Source organism: Phyllobates terribilis, unplaced genomic scaffold (genome assembly GCF_046119375.1).
Source record: "Phyllobates terribilis strain yellow unplaced genomic scaffold, ASM4611937v1 Scaffold_8__6_contigs__length_399053987, whole genome shotgun sequence".
NCBI lineage: Eukaryota > Metazoa > Chordata > Amphibia > Anura > Dendrobatidae > Phyllobates > Phyllobates terribilis.
This window is the reverse complement of record NW_027362768.1, coordinates 177,495,488-177,512,607: the sequence shown is the minus strand read 5'-3', so window position 1 is coordinate 177,512,607 and position 17,120 is coordinate 177,495,488. Positions and strand designations below refer to the sequence as shown.

The window sequence follows — 17,120 nt, the reverse complement described above, 5'->3', positions numbered from 1 at the left end:
ATGAGACAAAAATTTAGCTCTTTGGCATTAACTCAACTCGCCGTGTTTGGAGGAAGAGAAATGCTGCCTATGACCCAAACAACACCGTCCCCACTGTCAAGCATGGAGGTGGAAACATTATGTTTTGGGGGTGTTTCTATGCTAAGGGCACAGGACTACTTCACCGCATCAATGGGAGAATGGATGGAGTAATTTACCGTAAAATCCTGAGTGACAACCTCCTTCCCTCCGCCAGGACATTAAAAATGGGTCGTGGCTGGGTCTTCCAGCAAGACAATGACCCAAAACATACAGCCAAGGCAACAAAGGAGTGGCTCAAAAAGAAGCACAGTAAGGTCATGGAGTAGCCTAGCCAGTCTCCAAACCTTAATCCCACAGAAAAGTTATGGAGGGAGTTGAAGCTCAGAGTTGCCAAGCGACAGCCTCAAAATCTGAATGATTTAGAGATGATCTGCAAAGAGGAGTGGACCAAAACTCCTCCCGACATGTGCGCAACCCTCATCATCAACTACAAACAACGTCTGACTGCTGTGCTTGCCAACAAGAGTTTCGCCACCAAGTATTAAAGGGGTATTCCCATCTCAAAGATCCTATCCCAATATGTAGTAGGTGTAATAATAATAATATTAGCAAATATCTCCAATTAGAAATGTAGTATAGTTTTTCGATTTGCTATGTCTCTTTCCTCATGTGCAGGCATCGCAGGACCTTGGATATCCATGGTTACGTCCACTGATCAACTCACAGTTAGTTAGCTAGTTGCTAGTGGTCGTAACCATGGATACCTAAGGTCCTGTGATGCCTGCACATGAGGTAAGAGAGATAGCGAATCAAAAATACTATACTACATTTCTAATTGGAGATATTTGCTAATATTATTATTATTACACCTACTACATATTGGGATAGGATCTTGGAGATGGGAATACCCCTTTAAGTGTTGTTTGCCAGAGGGATCAAATACTTATTTCTCACTGCAAAATGCAAATACATTTATCTAATTTATACAATGTGATTTTCTTGATTTTTTTTGGATATTCTAACTCTCAATGTTAAAATTAACCTACCCTTAGAAATTATAGACTGTAAACTTACAATAACAGCAAGGGTTCAAATAATTATTTTCCATCACTGTGTGTATATGTATATATATATATATATATATATATATATATATATATATATATATATATATACAGTACAGCCCAAAAGTTTGGACACATCTTCTCATTTAAGGATTTTTCTGTATTTTCATGACTTTGAAAATTGTACATTCACACTGAAGGCATCAAAACTATGAATTAACACATGTGGAATTATATACTTAACAAAAAAGTGTGAAACAACTGAAAATATGACTTATATTCTAGGTTCTTCACAGTAGCCACCTTTTGCTTTGATGACTGCTTTGCACACTCTTGGCATTCTCTTGATGAGCTTCAAGAGGTAGTCACCGGAAATGGTCTTCCAACAATCTTGAAGGAGCTCCCAGAGATGCTTAGCACTTGTTGGCCCTTTTGCCTTCACTCTGCGGTCCAGCTCACCCCAAACAATCTCGATTGGGTTCAGGTCTGGTGACTGTGGAGGCCAGGTCATCTGGCGTAGCACCCCATTACTCTCCCTCCTTCTTGGTCAAATAGCCCTTACACAGCCTGGAGGTGTGTTTGGGGTCATTGTCCTGTTGAAAAATAAATGATGGTCCGACTAAACGCAAACCGGATGGAATAGCATGCCGCAGCAAGATGCTGTGGTAGCCATGCTGGTTCAGTATGCCTTCAATTTTGAATAAATCTCCAACAGTGTCACCAGCAAAGCACCCCCACACCATCACACCTCCTCCTCCATGCTTCACGGTGGGAACCAGGCATGTAGAGTCCATCCGTTCACCTTTTCTGCATCGCACACAGACACGGTGGTTGGAACCAAAGATCTCAAATTTGGACTCATCAGACCAAAGCACAGATTTCCACTGGTCTAATGTCCATTCCTTGTGTTCTTTAGCCCAAACAAGTCTCTTCTGCTTGTTGCCTGTCCTTAGCAGTGGTTTCCTAGCAGCTATTTTACCGTGAAGGCCTGCTGCACAAAGTCTCCTCTTAACAGCTGTTGAAGAGATGTGTCTGCTGCTAGAACTCTGTGTGGCATTGACCTGGTCTCTAATCTGAGCTGCTGTTAACCTGCGATTTCTGAGGCTGGTGACTCGGATAAACTTATCCTCAGAAGCAGAGGTGACTCTTGGTCTTCCTTTCCTGGGGCGGTCCTCATGTGAGCCAGTTTCTTTGTAGCGCTTGATGGTTTTTGCAACTGCACTTGGGGACACTTTCAAAGTTTTCCCAATTTTTTGCACTGCCTGACCTTCATTTCTTAAAGTAATGATGGCCACTCGTTTTTCTTTACTTAGAATTTGTATTATGGCAAGAAAAAAGCAGCTAACAGTCTATTCAGTAGGACTATCAGCTGTGTATCCACCAGACTTCTGCACAACACAACTGATGGCCCCAACCCCATTTATAAGGCAAGAAATTCCACTTATTAAACCTGACAGGGCACACCTGTGAAGTGAAAACCATTTCCGGTGACTACCTCTCGAAGCTCATCAAGAGAATGCCAAGAGTGTGCAAAGCAGTCATCAAAGCAAAAGGTGGCTACTTTGAAGAACCAAGAATATAAGACATATTTTCAGTTGTTTCACACTTTTTTGTTAAGTATATAATTCTACATGTGTTAATTCATAGTTTTGATGCCTTCAGTGTGAATGTACAATTTTCAAAGTCATGAAAATACAGAAAAATCTTTAAATGAGAAATTGTGTCCAAACTTTTGGTCTGTACTGTATATATTAATATAAATATAAATATATATATATATATATTAATAAATATAAAAAAGTGCATAATATCACCACCTGGTGGTCAGATTGCGGCAATGCATCTGTATCTGGCACATCAGGATTTTGTTTGAATTTTATTTTTTGTTTCAATTAATTGAATCAGGATAACGCAGAGTTTATTGCAGTACTAAAAATTGAAAAAATAATATATCTAGTAAGCAACACATAATAGTAAAAAAATCAGATTTGCTTCATCTGTGTATATATTTTTTTAAATATTAACAACGGTTTTGTGATTACATGTTCTTGTCGAAGGGGCAGAGTGGCCACTAAAGAGACCAAAAGAAGTTGCACTAGAGGGGCCCTTTAGTAATAAACTACAAGCTAGAAAATGCCCTGTAAATATAAATCTTTATTAAATAAATATTAAAATACTGGAGGAAAAGGACATGTATATAGGAAGGTCCAAAAGTTAGACAGGGGTGTGGATCTACATTCCCCTAGTTGTAACCTACGGTACCCCTACCTGTCCGTAGAGGTTGGCACCATAGGAAAGACGATATGGCGCCCCTGCTCACCGTGGACTACCCCTACATGACCCTATAAGACCCTAATAATAATTTGACCCCAGATCACTAAGTGAAATACAACAGTAAAATGCTGCCAAGAGGCAGGTAGTGAGTGGAGGACAGCTCCTTACTCTAGGATTCTGTCATGGACACAAGTATGGGCTTTGGGAAGATCAAAAAAGTGTAAAATGATGCAATTATACACCTGTATCATAAAAGAAAGTAGGGAGAACAATGCCACATAGTCAATAACTACCAAGCCCATTGTACTCAATGTCCAAGCCACTCAAGTTCAAGGCCAGAAAAGGGAAAGTAAATACTGCAATCCCATCCCCCACAAAGTATACTGGGGTTTATATACCAGACATGTTACATGGGCAACAAATGTCCCTTAATCACAGCAGGGATTCTGACAATGCAGTAAGGATGTTCCATATAGTTCACACTTATCTGTATAACATCTTCTGGGCAGTCCCGGATTGCCAACGCGTTTCCCCCCTCTTCATTCTGCGTTTGCTGAGTTCCTTTGGGTCCCTTATTGATGATGGAGTGTGGACGTGGATGCCTACCATAGGCACCGCTCCAGGTTGCCAGAGTCCCCTGATGAACCACTAGAATGCAGAGGGGGGAAACGCGTTGGGAATCTGGGACTGCCCATGAGGTGTTATACAGATAAGTGTGTTTCTGATAGATTATTCCATGCTCTGGCGCAACCAATAAAATACCGTACATCTTTTCACCACTTCTCCCAGGCTCCTGACATTCCAGGCCAATATATTAACTGGGTATGACATTCCCAATCACGTAGATATGTATGCCAGTATATAACTTATACTTTAGATAGAAATTCTCATAACTAATGATAGATTACATCTGATGAAAAGGGCATGGGTGGGCAGGGAATTTCACTCCGTATATTTCACTCATACCAGGGGTGTTAGTGTATTTATTAATAAATCTATCCCTTTTACTTGTCAAGTGACAAAAATTGATGCAGAAGGAACATTTATCTGCATTGCATGTGAAGTGTACAATACTAACATCATTATTGTAGTATTGTAAATCCCTCTCCCATACTCCTCGGAGGTCTTGAAAATAATACTCTCCTTTGTAGATGATTTTCCGGAACTCCCGTTGATTGTGGTGGGTGACTTTAGTGTCTATCCACATCCCTAATGGGATAAACATCATTCGGGCTCCATCCCGCAAAATACCAGACCAACATCTTTACATTAGCTACTATCAGAAACGGGAATGTCTGACCTTTGGCGTTTATATCATCCAGGAGTTAAACAATATTCTTGTTATTCCTCTTCACACCGATCATTATCACATATAGATTTGGCCATTAGTAATGAATGAAAATATATTCATTTACATTAAGTCTATAAAATTTCTAACTAGAAACATTTCAGACCATTCACTGCTGATTATACATCTACAATTGTGGGAGGGATGTTCCTTGGGAAGGACTCTTTGGCATTTACATCCTTATTGGTTGCAGGTTATTAAAGGGTCCATCTCATCCAGAAGTTTAGAATATGTTTGCACTAGCGAAGGAACCGCCAGGTAAAGTATAGTGTGGAATGCCATGAAGTCATATATACGAGGTATTTGTATAAGGGAAATTAGCTAAATAAAATCTAAAATATGGGAGAAATCCCAGGAATTGCAGCAAGAGGTCAAGCTGAGAGAAGCAATTTATATAGAGAATATATCTGAAGAAAATAGACAACAGTGGGAGCACTAAAAGCAATGGCAGACGATTACTAACCCTATCATCTCAGAAGCATATGTTCACCAAACCCAAATATTTTATTGAGGAGGAAAGCGCGGGCCATCGATAGTTAAGGCACAAGAGGGGTCCTCACATGTAGCTAGACTAGTGTCAGCTAAAGGAAATATAATTACCAACACTTCCAATATTATATCTGTGTTAAGCTTCTACTATAGAGATCTAAACACTTCTAAATCCTCGGCTCATGAGGAGGATATACCGTATCTGCGTATCTAGACAGCATAAAGCTCCCTAAACTATCCACAGATTCTAGTAGGTTCTTAGACTGGCCAATAACTGTAGAAGAGCTGGAGGAAACGCTGGGCAAACTTCAGAACCAAAAGGCCCGAGATCTAATGGTCTCCCTGGACAATTCTATAAAGAATATAAATAGATTTTACTTCCAAAATATTTGGCGGTGTTTGAGGAGACTATTAGTGGGGAGTTTATTGTTCGGCTGCTGAAGCCAGGAAAAAACTCTGAATATCCAAATTCATACCGACCAATATCCCTGCTCTCTGTAGATGTAAAATTATTAGATAAAGCACTCTCCATCGGGTTAAATAAACTGATAACTGAAATGATCCATGGAGACCAAACATGATTTGTGCCTAATAAGTCTACTGCCATCAACATACAACATTTATACCTTAACCTAAAACTAAGTAGTGCGGATACTGGACATAGAGCAATAATGTTCCTCGATGCTGCGAAAGCTTTCAACAGCGTTGAATGGATTTATGGAAGGTACTAAATAGAATAGGGCTTGGTCATAAGTTCATAAATGGGGTTTAACTATTGTATGGGTCACCGACCACCAGATTTAGAGTAAATGGTCGACTATCATGTCCTTTTGCGCTGGGAAGTGGCTAGCGTTAGGGCTGCCCGCTCTCAATTCTCCTTTTCACTTTGGCAATGGAACCTCCGGCATGCAAACTGAGGAGCTCGAGGGAACTCCTAGGGTTTATATGTAACAATATAGTAGAATATGCTGATGACATGCTACTTTATGTGGGGGATATAGAATCATTTATTGGTCCAATAATGGCAGAAATAACGGAGCTTGGTCAATGGTCAGGCCTGAAAATCAACTGCAAAAAATTATCCTTGATGCCAATAGACCCTCTCCCCCCTTTAGAAACAATTGCTCTGTCTCCGATATAGGTGGTGGAAAGATTTAAATACCTTGGTGTAGTGGTCGGTTTAAACACAATGGATCATATAAAGCTAAATATAAACCCTTTGCTAGATACCGCAGATTTCGGTCCAAAATAAATACATTCTGTAGATTTCCCATGTCAGTAATAGGTAGGGGGGGACCTCATCAAAATGATTTTGATTCCACAATTGCTCTACGTACTACATAATTCCCTGTGCTGGATCCCTCCACCTATTTTCCGCAAACTACAGCCTTTGTTCAGAGAACTATTATGGTGCAAACGAAATGCAAGAATTAAACTGATGACTTTCCAAAGGGAAAAAAACGTGGGGGTGTGGGGTGGCAATTCCAGATCCATTGATTTATTTTAAAGCCTCTCAGATACAACATTTTCATGTCTAGGAAAGGAGAGAGAGCATGGGCAAAATAGGATGTCTTGTTTTACGAGAAAAATTTGTTGTCACCCTTTCATGTACTGGAAGTGAGCGCCGGGTCCATAGATAAAGATCAGCCAACTTGCATTGATGTATAAAGTATGGAACAGGGGGAAGAGATCACTGGAAATTTCAGGATTTACCCAGTTGTGGCACAATCCTCAACTGGTGGAGTTTAATAAATGAATTGGCTTTAGAGGTTGTGATGTGAGAGGAATGAAAACCTTAGATCATTTAACAGAAAATGGGATAGTTAAAAGCTTAGTAAACTCCAACAAGAGTTTGGCCTTCCTCATAATCTCTTTTTCCAATACTTGCAACTAAGGCACGTGTACCAGACTCAGTTTAATGTTGCTGCGCCAGATATATAGAAAAGGACTATACACGAGACTTGATGGCTTCTGAAAAATATAAGACAGGTTTAATTTATAAAACATATCAGCAACTTTTGCAATCCTGCATTAATAAACATCCATAGGTAGTTCATGCAAAATGGGAAGCGGATGTGGGCCCAATTACAGAAGAACAATGGAAAGATGTGTTGGTGCTTACTCCTAAACTGTCCCCCTGTAAAGCTCATAGGCTCTCACAAATATACCTCATTCATAGAGACTATAGGACGTCGAGTTACCGTTTTACAATCGGGGTTCATCCAAATGCGGACTGTCCCAGATGTGGATTGGAGGATGCGCATTTAATGCACATGTTCTGGGAGTGCAATAGATGGGGCTCATATTGGAAAAACACACTATCTCTAATAAAAAAGGCTATTTGGGGTACAACTTCATGCAGATCCTAAAATTTGCATATTGGGATATCTGGGATACTCTGTTGATTTTAAATCCCTGTTAGCTATAGGTTTATCACGAATGCTGTACCAAGCGCACAAACTCATTGCATTACATTGGCTAGATACTCAACCACCATTTGTTAATGAGTTAATAAATAAACTAAATAATATCCTTATTGCAAAAGGGCTGTAGCGCCAACAGATAATTTTGGACCATGCGCAGCAATACATGCTGCTGACAAATCAAAGGCCATCAGCATATTTCGGGGTGCACATAACCGGGGGCACATGGCAGTGACATCATGCGCTCCCGGCGCACACTGAAGTCAGCTGCCGGCTTCAGAAGAGGATGCCACACAGTAGGGAAACGGAGGGAAGGTGAGTATTTATTTATCTATTTTAAATCAGTGGCCATACTAGTACATGGATGACTATGAGCTGTGCATTATACTTTATGGAGGATATGGGCTGTGCATTATACTTTATGGATGACAGAGGTGCATTATACTTTATGGATGACTATGAGGTGCATTATACTATACAGAGGACTATGGACTGTGCAGTATATTATATGGAGGACTATGGGGGTGCATTATACTATAGGGAGGAGTATGGGCTGTACATTATACTTCCGCCAAAGGGCCCCATGACTCCTATGTATGCCCCTGGAGAGTATAATAGTATATTTTTTTCTATACATTAAAGAATAGCGGCAGGATGGGGGATATATATATACCAGGATAAGCTACAGGAAGGGGGATATATATACGAGGATGGGGTCAAGGTGATGGACATATACAGTATATATACCAGGATGGAGGGTGCATATATATATATATATATATATATATATATATCGAGTATGTATGTATATGTATATATATATATATATATATATATATATAAAGTACAGACCAAAAGTTTGGACACATCTTCTCATTTAAAGATTTTTCTGCATTTTCATGACTATGAAAATTGTACATTCACATTGAAGGCATCAAAATATCACATGTGGAGTTATATACTTAACAAAAAAGTGTGAAACAACTGAAAATATGTCCTATATTCTAGGTTCTTCAAAGTAGCCACCTTTTGCTTTGATGACTGCTTTGCACACTCTTGGCATTCTCTTGATGAGCTTCAAGAGGTAGACACCGGAAATGGTTTTCACTTCACAGGTGTGCCCTGTCAGGTTTAATAAGTGGGATTTCTTGCCTTATAAATGGGGTTGGGACCATCAGTTGTGTTGTGCAGAAGTCTGGTGGAAATACAGCTGATAATCCTACTGAATAGACTGTTAGAATTTGTATTATGGCAAGAAAAAAGCAGCTAAGTAAAGAAAAACGAGTGGCCATCATTACTTTAAGAAATAAAGGTCAGTCAGTGTGAAAAATTGGGAAAACTTTGAAAGTGTCCCCAAGTGCAGTTGCAAAAAACATCAAGCGCTACAAAGAAACTGGCTCACATGAGGACCGCCCCAGGAAAGGAAGACCAAGAGTCACCTCTGCTTCTGAGGATAAGTTTATCCGAGTCACCAGCCTCAGAAATCGCAGGTTAACAGCAGCTCAGATTAGAGACCAGGTCAATGCCACACAGAGTTCTAGCAGCAAACACATCTCTTCAACAACTGTTAAGAGGAGACTTTGTGCAGCAGGCCTTCACGGTAAAATAGCTGCTAGGAAACCACTGGTAAGGACAGGCAACAAGCAGAAGAGACTTGTTTGGGCTAAAGAACACAAGGAATGGACATTAGACCAGTGGAAATCTGTGCTTTGGCCTGATGAGTCCAAATTTGAGATCTTTGGTTCCAACCACCGAGTCTTTGTGCGACGCAGAAAAGGTAAACGGATGGACTCTACATGCCTGGTTCCCACCGTGAAGCATGGAGGAGGAGGTGTGATGGTGTGGGGGGGCTTTGCTGGTGACACTGTTGGGGATTTATTAAAAATTGAAGGCATACTGAACCAGCATGGCTACCACAGCATCTTGCAGCGGCATGCTATTCCATCCGGTTTGCGTTTAGTTGGACCATCATTTATTTTTCAACAGGACAATGACCCCAAACACACCTCCAGGCTGTGTAAGGGCTATTTGACCAATCAGGAGAGTGATGGGGTGCTACGCCAGATGACCTGGCCTCCACAGTCACCAGACCTGAACCCAATCGAGATGGTTTGGGGTGAGCTGGACCGCAGAGTGAAGGCAAAAGGGCCAACAAGTGCTAAGCATCTCTGGGAACTCCTTCAAGATAGTTGGAAGACCATTTCCGATGACTACCTCTTGAAGCTCATCAAGAGAATGCAAAGAGTGTGCAAAGCAGTCATCAAAGCAAAAGGTGGCTACTTTGAAGAACCTAGAATATAAGACATATTTTCAGCTGTTTCACACTTTTTTGTTAAGTATATAATTCCACATGTGTTAATTCATAGTTTTGATGCCTTCAGTGTGAATGTACAATTTTCATAGTCAAGAAAATTCAGAAAAATCTTTAAATGAGAAGGTGTGTCCAAACTTTTGGTCTGTACTGTATATATATATATATATATATATATATATATATATATATATATATATATATATATATATACTCTATTATTTTTTTTGCATCGGAACCCATCAGACTCTGGTTACCCATTGGAAAAGGGAGTATATGGAAAGAGAAATGCAATCAAGAAATTTGACAACATTTGGGGGCCCTGGCTGGACATTCCAGGTTTACTGGAGCACTGTTGAGAGATGGGGTATGGCAGCTTTTGATCTCTTGAGAAATTACGAGTGTTACATCATTCCCAGATAATTACTTTATTATCATAGAATGGTAGAGTTGGAAGGGACCTCCTGGGTCATCTGGTCCAACCCCCTGCTCAAAGCAGGATTCACTAAATCATCTCAGACAGATATCTGTCCAGCCTCTGTTTACAGTATAATGACATGTAATATATCTGCTTTTGCTGAATGGAGGAACTGCCAAAGCATTTGCATTAAAAAACAGATTGAATATAATTATCTCTGGTGTGCTGCTGGGGGGAGGGAGGATAAGGCTATGTGCCCACGTTGCATTTATGAAGCAGAAAATTTCTGCTGCATAAATGCAAGTCCTCTCCCGGAAAAACGCATGCGGAATTCCGCACGCGTTTATCGTGCATTTTTCGCGCGTTTATCACGCGTTTTCCACATGCGGAATTGCCTTGCGTTTTTTATGCATTGGACAAAGGCAATTCCGCTTGCGGAAACGCAAAATTAAATGACATGCTGCGGATTTTTGAACGCGGCATAAACGCTGCGGAAAAATACGCAGCATGTGCATAGAACTTGCGGAATCCCATTGGGGACCATGGGGTGCGGATATACATGCGTTTTTCAAGCGTTTACGCTACGGAAATTCCGCAGCATATACGCTTGAAAAATGCTACGTGGGCACACAGCCTAAGGGTATTCTTTTTCGCTTTCTTTGGATAAATAAATTCTAAATAAATATGACAGTTTAAATTTACTCTGCAAAAGAAATTATATACATTATGATTTTCTATGATAATATGTAATGATGGATATTTCATTGCTCATGTGATTTTGGAACAATGTTATTTGTTCCTTTTTTCTCAATAAAAAATGATCTGATTAAAAATAAAAAAGAGTTCAAAAGGGTCCTGGACGGCCTTTTTGAGCATTACATTATTACAAATTATGGTTGCAAGATTTCTGGTGATTGATCATTGATCAACGGGTTTATCCTGTTGGCCATTTTCAGTCTGTAATGAATGTGTTTCTTAAGATAATATTTTGCCTTTTAAAGGGGTTTTGCCTTCCCCCTTAATCAACATTACAGAAAAATAATCTAAACTGAATAGACTTGTCCACCTTTTTAGCCTTCCAAACTATTTGTTACAATGTAACAGCGCAACAACATGTCATCCTCATTGCACTTTACAACTGTATTATACCTCAGCAGCCAGTAGAGGACGCTCATGCTTTACAAAAACAATCCTGCATTGAGCAGCGAAAATCCACGTTCCACACACAGGTCCTGAATTGATACAACTAAGCCTCCAACATAAAAGGCAGAACTTACAATGGTGAACAAACCCAGTAACGTTTAAGAATGATACAGAGAAAGTACTGATAAAAATAGCTGCAGTTCAGAATTCCATTCATAGATCATTCACTAAGTTGTAAAACAGAGTTATCTGCACTCCCCGAACTGTCAGTAACTATGATCTATGACTTGGACTCGGATACTAATGCAGAATGAGAGTGCTTATCCATCATATACATGTTATATGGGAGACTACAGAGTGATGCTATGGAAATAACATTTACACACCAAGAAAAGTGAAGGATCAATAACATGTCTTATTGGAAATACAAGTGTTTAATATAATTTCTTGATATCAGATTGATCTGGATGAAAAAGAGGAAAAGCATGATGTTCTTACGGCTGCAAATAGGAATAAGGTTTATATGTGAGCTTCTATGTGTTTTAGGGTCCATCTGCTGCACCACCCGGACACTGCTAGCTGCAAAATTTAAAGTTGCCCCTCAAAAAATATATCAAGAAATTCAAGATATAGAGGATAGGTGATAGCTTCTGGATTCGTAGGGTCTGACTGCTGGGAACCCCATTGATTGCAAGACTGGGGCACTTTTGTCTCCATTAGAATGCGCATGCTCGTCCGCAGCTCCAATCACTCTCTATGGGATTGCTGGAGGTCGCATCATTCTGGTGGGTGGTGGCGGTGGGCAGCGGTCGGAGCCGCACAGATCAAGAAGTTAGCATCTATTTTGTGACTTCACTGGATGGATTTCGTGATAGTTATCGTACATTTATACCCAGCGTCAGTCATCTATCTGACGTGTTTGATGCAACCTAGTTGTAATTAACTCATTCTGAGGCTGGGGAGTAGCTACATTTTGGGATATTCACCTCCTGATGGCACTGAATACAGATGTGTCCTTCTCTACCTTTCCTCTTGGTGTAAAGCACCACTCCAGTGTTGTTTTTTTATTTCACCGCTGGAGTGGTGCTTTAAATATAAGTCCCTTGCCCCCTGTCTGATACTCACCTTCCGGTGTTTTCATCTGTTTTCACCGCTGCTCCAGTCGGTCTCTGGTGAAAAGCGAATGCTTCATGGAGCTGGGCGGTCACTTTTCAATACAAGTCTATGAGAGACTCATCCTTGTTGTCATAGACTTGCATTGAAGCTTGTGACGTAGCTTCTGACTTCCGGCCAGTCAGAAGCTACTGTCACAAAATGGCGCTGTGGGACCGGAGCGGTGCAGAAAAACGGTGAAGACGCCAGAGGGTGAGTATATGACGGGGGGCAGGAGCTTACATTTAAAGTGCCACTACAGCGATGAAAACAAAACAAAACACTGGAGTGGTGCTTTAACATATCTCTTTGAAAAACAAAATTGTTATAATTTCGTTGCCATGTGTCAAATGTAAATTGCCTCATATTTCCCCAAATTCTACTGAAAAGATGAAAAAAATTTTGTAAAAATGCAATCCCAACACTCACCACCAGGTGCTACCCTGAAACCATGTAATGAAATTCAGAGTTTGGAAAAATTTAGCAAAAAGTTTGTGCCAAAAATGTGGCGTAAATCTGTTTGAAATGTTGCAAATTTTTTGTGCAACTCATAGTTTTCACGTCAGCTGCACAGCGCTTTAGCGGGATGGAGCGTGTTTCGACAAGTTAATGATAATTTACGCCACAAAAGTTTAGCACATTTCTGAAGCTGGCACATGGAAGCTGAAAGATGTGCCAAATTTATTAAGAGGCACACGCCTCTTACTCCAGCAGATTCTTCATCAATATTGACATAAAAAACACTAGTTCTTTTCTCAAGCAGCTCGTTAAATGGAGTCATTATCAGTAGAAGTTTGGTCACCCATGTATTATTACATTGCTCTCATTATTGTCTTATATGGATGCAATGCTACAGCAAGAGCAGCTCTTAATTTTGACTAATAGAAGGGTACTAGTAAAGCAATGGACCTCAATGAACAGTTGCTATATGTGGAGGAACCCAGCAGCATTCGATCAATTTGTAAAGTCGCCACAGGAGAAATTAAACTGCAGGGAGTTACATAACTCATGGTCACCATATCTATTAAAAGCTCTTTAAGGGATATGCCTAAAATGATTTGTCCTGAGAATTGGAGAGTAGATTTAAATATATGGGTGTCATTTCAGTGGTCCATTAGAGCAGATAGTTTGTAGTGGGCTTGGGAACCTGCAAAACAAATTTCTAGTCCTCATATGGCCCGATCCGATGTTTGCTTTTTGGGCCTAATTTATCCCACTGGGGAAATGCTCTTTAAATTATCTGTGCATATACACACTCATAAATCTAAGTAAAATTTAAAGGGTTAATCATTTTAATGTCAATATTCTGGTTTAACAATTTAGGATAAATTCATTACCAGACATGAACCACATGCTGAAACTTTTGCAGACACCATGACACTGTAGTGATCAATTACTGTCATAAATAAAAGACTCCAAATAATGTGAATAATTCATCAGTGTACTAACCAGCAGTGCAGAACGCAGAACCGCCTCAATCACTACAGGACGCCGTCTGGAACTGGACCCTTAAGAGGCATCACTTGTGCAACATCAGCTAAGTGGCAAAAACTACTGTGACCCCTATTGTTAAAAATGTATCCTAAATGGTCTATACAGTGTTATAGGGAACGTGCCCCTATAGCAACCATTCTACTTGTTACTGGTACAGTGCCTAAGAAAATAACTTTTAATTCATATGCAAATGAGGAGACTTTGGTGCACCCTTGGCATGGCAAAGAGTTTGGTGCACTGTCATGCCTCCTTCTTTTCATATTTGGGCACTTCCCCTGCTTCTCATTGACAGCGCTTGCTTCCTAGAGCAAGCATTTTCTGAATGCTGCTGGCGTTTGTTCGGCCGCACATGTACTCAGTGGCTGTGCGCGTTCCCCTCCCTGTAATTACCAGGCTATTTAGCTGGCTCTCTGCCTCCAATTACTGCCAGGTGTAGCTTAGCTCAATTGGTGTGCACTTGCTGTGTACTCTGTGTTCTTGTATTTGATCTTTGTTGCAAGACCTTGGACCTTGCCTTTGACCATCTGTTTGCTTTGCCCCTTTGTTTTGATCTGCTTCCTTACTGGACTTCTGACATCGACTGTGACCTGACAACGCCTTTGCCTTACCCCTTTGTTTTGATCTGCTACCTTACTGGACTTCTCACCCTGGACTGTGACCTGACAACGCCTTTGCCTTACCCCTTTGTTTTGATCTATTACCTTCCTGGAATTCTCACCCCGGACTGTGACCTGACTATGCCTTTGCCTTACCCCTTTGTTTTGATCTGTTACCTTCCTGGAATTCTCACCCCGGACTGTGACCTGACTATGCCTTTGCCTTACCCCTTTGTTTTGATCTGTTACCTTCCTGGAATTCTCACCCCTGACTGTGACCTGACTATGCCTTTGCCTTACCCCTTTGTTTTGATCTGTTACCTTCCTGGAATTCTCACCCCGGACTGTGACCTGACTATGCCTTTGCCGTACTCCTTTGCTTATGACGAGCCCTCTTGGTATCTAGCCCCGAACCTCTTGACTACCCTTGTCCGTGAGTAATGATTAGCATCACATTACCATGACAGCAATGCAATAGGGGGGATTTGTAAAGTTAATCAGGGTACAGGAACTATAAGCCTTACAAAGGCTTACCAGCCAGGCCTCCGTATCAGCAGTTCCCTGAGATGTCGCATGCCAAACATACCATTTTTTCCCCAATAAAACCAGGGACACCACCGGCCAGGCACACTAATTACGTTTCTCAGACATCCTATATTGGATTACAAACCCCTGGACATTTCATACCTTATTTTAAGGATATCCTTCTGTGGCACCCCAGGGGTCTGGTTTCCACAGTAATAGCAGTATTACGTCTGTGAGCAGGTGGGAGGTCTCCTGGGCAGGAATCCTAAGCATGCCACACCTCCTGCCCAGTCCTGGGAGGGGAAGAACTTCCCCTACATAAACTGGGGCTGAGGCAGGGTTAGAGAGAGGAGTTCCAGACAGAGACGGAGTCTGGTCTGGACACGCAGAAACAGGGACAGATAGACATCAGGAGCTCTGTAGGAGCCAAGGAGAAGCGCCAGGGGCTGGAGCTGTGCAGAGCTCGCCCTGGGAGAAGGTACTAAAACCGGACACAGGAGTCCGAGGCTGTGGGGACTAAGATATACCCAGCAGCAGAATCCATCCGGCAGGGGATTCCAGGTCCTCTGGCCATAAAAGCCCGGAGGCTCAGTCACAACGAAGGGACCAGCACCGCCACCCCGGAGCGGAGGCTAACAGGAGGCCCCAGGTCACCAGCCATACGGGTGAGCACCACACGGTATACTCAGGGACGTGGGCTACTTGTAACCGCCGAAAGCAGGGTAGCCAGGAAGGGTACAGACTAACGGGAAGGCCTACAACTCCACCTGGCCAGGGGAACTCCGGCTTACTCGCAGACTAACCAGGCCCCAACTACTAGCCAGTACTCCCGGGGGAATTTGCCTTGTACCATCAGTAAAGGCCCTGAACTGTACCCTCGCGTCTCCGTGCTTCCTTGTCGCACCGTTAGTGCTGGGACATCCACACCATCACTCCCAACATCACCCACATCCGCTGCCCTGAGGCCATACCTCTCCCGTTGGGGGTTATATCAACATTGCTGCACACCTATACCACCGGCCTCAGCGGTCTGCCCTGCAGCGGCGGTTTCATAACCGCATTCAACGGGTGGCGTAGTCGGACACTAATACCATCATACCAATAACTGCCACTTAGTTTGACCACCCTGGGCGCGGACCGGGTCACCGCCACACGAAGACTACTACCCCCATCGGATCCGGCTCCGGGTATCCCCCGCGCGCACGCGCGCCGCACTACAGCACTGGCCCAGGGGGTGAGTCAACTTTGGCGTAGTCGGCAGGATTACGTGCCCGCAACCACCGGGTACTGCGTGCCTGAAAAAAGAGACTTTTATACTTACCTGTGGTGAAGTTTCCCGCCGTCCGGAGTCGTTTCCCGCCATCTGGAGCCGATTCCCGCCATCCGACGCCATCTTCTGCCTTCTTCCCGCCATCCGTGGAGTTTTCCCGCCATTGGACGCCATCCTGAGGGCGCCGCGCGGGAAGAAGAGGGGCGTGGACTCCGAAAGCCCGCGAGAACTGAAGCCCCGCCTCACGTCCGGACGTTGCGTAAGGTCCTGGAAGGAGCCCAGCAGACGCCGACGTCACAGGAGCGCGACGGAAGGTCCTCAACCCTGACGATCCACTGCGGAGCCGCGGCCTACGGAAGAGGATCATCGCAAGGTAGGCCACGGTCCACTAGGGGGGAGGAGGATGTCGGATACGGAGGAGAGCTTCACCGCCACAGCCGCCGCCAGCGCCACCGCTGCTGCGGTCATGCCTTTCACCATGCCCTATATCCCGGGGGCAGCCTGGCTACCCCAGTACTCAGGGGAGTCACATACCCTAAATGACTTCAGAGAAAGGCTGGATAGCCTCTTCCAGGTGTATCCCCTCACGGAG

At 42.6% G+C, this 17,120-nt stretch overlaps 1 protein-coding gene across 3 annotated transcripts in view; it reads right to left on the bottom strand.

Moving 5' to 3' along the window:
- PDE4B (phosphodiesterase 4B) overlaps positions 1-17,120 on the bottom strand; it is a 570,792-nt gene that overhangs the window by 179,132 nt on the left and 374,540 nt on the right. The gene's annotated exons all lie outside the window — the stretch shown is intronic.